Source organism: Octopus bimaculoides, chromosome 23, assembly GCF_001194135.2.
Source record: "Octopus bimaculoides isolate UCB-OBI-ISO-001 chromosome 23, ASM119413v2, whole genome shotgun sequence".
Lineage (NCBI taxonomy): Eukaryota > Metazoa > Mollusca > Cephalopoda > Octopoda > Octopodidae > Octopus > Octopus bimaculoides.
In genome coordinates this window covers 36730006-36733584 of record NC_069003.1, presented here as the reverse complement: position 1 = coordinate 36733584, position 3579 = coordinate 36730006, and positions in this window count along the sequence as shown.

The following is a 3579-nucleotide window of genomic DNA, read 5'->3' as shown; positions in this document are numbered from 1 at the left end:
AATGAGAGGAACAGGACATAACATTTAGAAAAAGGATTTTTACTTGATGGACTCTGGTTGATTGATTAAACATTAAAGATATACTTATATTGGTTTCAATAAAGCATGACTACAAACAAAAATAAATCATAAATATACATCAACAAAAAAAGGAATACTATAACGATTATTTGTCATAGTTTCCAAAGAGTAACTCTTTTACCTATGTGAATATAGTTGATATATTTGTAAATATTATGTATACTTTCTGTATGTAACTGTATCCTAAATATAGTTAACCATTTGAAAAATGTTGGGGAATAGAAGAAAGATTTGGCATTAAAGGAAACTCGGCGTTCGGGTTTTCATTACGCAAGTATACAAAAACAAATACAGTAATAAAACACATACACAAAAATAAATATATTAATTAATTACTTACGCAAATATACATTAATTAATCTTATTTATACCACAACTAAAAACACATGACAAAAATAAACACCCCAAACTAAAAATATGATAGCGTTCAGTTGTCATATTTTCTTTCGAAATATGTTTTTATATGTAACTTTAGTTTACATATAGTTTAATACGTAAACATATTCTAAATATAGCTAATCATCAAAAAAATAATTAAGGAATGGAAGAAAAATCTGAGAACATAACTAATTACCTTCCTGCAATTTACTTTAATCCTGGAACATTTCGAGTTTAGATCTGACTCTCGGATATTTTCCAGGAATTCATCTTGTCCAATGTTATTGACAGAAATACTTTTTGACAAACTGCAGAACATCTGGCAGTTAAGTATTTCAAAGTCAGCAACGCTTGTCTTATGCAAAGCATGTCTAAAGCATTGTTCTCTATGGAGCCAAATTCTAGGCTATGAAGAAAAGTTTTCAGTATCCCCTTGAAGCTATATATACCAGGCTTTTCATGTGAGTTCTAATATCGCAAGGCGTGTGCACAAAAACAAAGAGATTCATGAACCCATTTCACCCATCTCTACTATTATTATTACTCAAAGCGGGGGAGCCTTTGCTGGCCAGTAATAATGCTTTGAACAACGGGTCATATCAGTTGTTATATGTTGGAGACTTCCAACCCGCTAATATAAGACAAAAACCACTCAACTACATTGATATTAGCAGACCCATACACAAACTGAGATTGAAAATCTTCTACATTTAATGGAGGACAGAGATTCGTGGACAGAAGATTGTGAGAAACAGCTTGAAGAAGATTTTCCAGGGACGATGGAATAAATATCAGATGTGTCCAGAAGTTCCATAGTCAACCGGATAGCAAATAATATAGGCTTGGTTCTCATTTTAGAAATCGTGGAGAAATAAGATATGAAGTCAACGACAGCAACATTTTGCCTCAAGCTACCTCGGCTTCCTGATGTCGTCCCTTTCTGCGGCTGCTCATATCTCTCCTTTCTATAACAAGGGCCCTGCCCCTTCAACTATTTTTCTTCTCTCCTTGACCCTCTAAACTCTCCGCTTCACCATCGATATCAAATCCCTTTATACTGCTTTCGTTGCGCAGTTTTCTTGATAGAAATTTGCCAAGAATTGAGTGCAGCAGCCATAGCTATCTGAATAGAACCCCATTATGTCCATTGATTGTAGAGCAAATCGAAGCTCATTATATCGATGACTGCCAGTGTCACCTCACCTACTAGAAAGTAATTTACTCCTTTCATCTCCTGCATCAGTTACCTCCAAACCGCCATCGTTGCACTCTCTCAAACACCTTCATCAACTTTCTGGACATCTCTGTTCCCACCACATTATTCCCCCTCTCCACTTGAACTATAAACCGACAGACTATCACTTCTACCACAACTCTTCTTCCTCTTATTCCATTCTCACTAAATCAACCCCCCCCCCCATCCTTCTCACAATGCCTTCAACCTCGTCACTTCTGCAACAAGGATCATGACACCGTTTCCAACGAATGCGTCATCTTTTCCTCACATGTGACTACCCTCAAACTGTCGCGAACTCTCACCACCACCGAGTCCAGTTCATCAATCATTCAGTCGCACCCACCCTCTCCCCGCTCTCTCTTCACCTGTGACTCACCCACTTCAGCACACCCGCCTTCCATCACAACTTTCACTCTCTGTAATCGGATCCGCTAACCGCTCCTAACTTTATTGATCCTACACTCGTTTACTTGAAAAGAAATATCTACGTGACATTCTGTTCTGAAGTTAAATTTGTTCTGTGACACACCCAACCTTAGGCATTTCCCCTCCCCTTCGATGGCATATTTGTCTCTTCATCTCCCAAACAACCAGTCTAGAAGAATCCACCGAACAACATGATCCTTTACTTCCTCCAGTCATCCAGGTTCTGCTGTGCCTAGACAAGACGGGTGGCCTGTTAGGGGACAAGTTCTGTAAGTACCTCCTTGGTGTCCATCATAACCACGACTGGGGCGTCCGTAAAGCCGTCGTATTACTTCGCCAGTCACTTCTTTCACCATTTGTCAGTAATGTACAAATCTCCAACACTCTGGCTCAAACGACATCTCCAAATACAGCGGAAAAGGCCTTATCTTCAACCTGAGGACATGACTCTCCCTAACAACCTGCATTTCCTTCATATATATTGCATACATTTATATGTGTGTATGATGTATATGTGCCATTAAAGATTTTGTCAAAGACGCTCTCCAAAAGCGCTTGTCTTGTGTGGTTTAGTTAGAGACACATAAACATGCGTGGTCCAGGTAGATTTATCCATGACAACCTTCTCCTGACGCAATACATCGAATAACAGATCTGCTATGCTATACCTGGTTTCAATGCGGTTCTAACCAAATTTAGATCGATCTTTTTTTAAGTATTCGTAAGGGTCGACCATCATCACCTGGGGACCTGAAGACAGTCTTGTCCAGCCTTGCAAAACTTGTCTCAGAAGCCTTGATGGCGGATACTTATTTTTTCTCTTGCTGACCACCATTGTAAGTCCTATTCGCTATATATCTATCAGTAACAACAACAGTAACACCACTACCACTGCCACCACCGACAACAAAATCAGTAGCAAAAACAACCACAGAAACAATAGTACCAATTGTAGTAAAGGAGGTTGTTTAAGCACATTTTGCTGCTCGTTTATTAACTTATTTTGTGGCAGGGTCTTATATTTTTGCCCCTACTCAGATAGTGATTGTGCTGTAACCCAAAATAGATAACTGCTTCATATAATAACACAACCAGAAACAGATTGAAAATAACAACAACAATTAGGTTAAAATGCACGTTGTTATTTTTTCCTTGGGTGGTGCATGTGTGTATGTGTGCGCGTAAATCTAAATATGCTATTTTTGTTCCCGACAAACATTTAGCCGCCATGTTGGTTACACAGATATAGAACAATGGTGATGACAATAACAACAACAACAATAAAATATATTTTAATAAAGTAATGAGGCTTTTAGGCACGTCTTTTTTCATTTTCTAGTTTTCTTTCTCTTTTTTTTTTTTTTTTGAGGGATAATGTTTATTTTCTGCTGTCCCCTGTAGCTTCTGCACCCAAGTAGAAATGACTCATAAATACACTCTCTCTCTCTCTCTTTCTC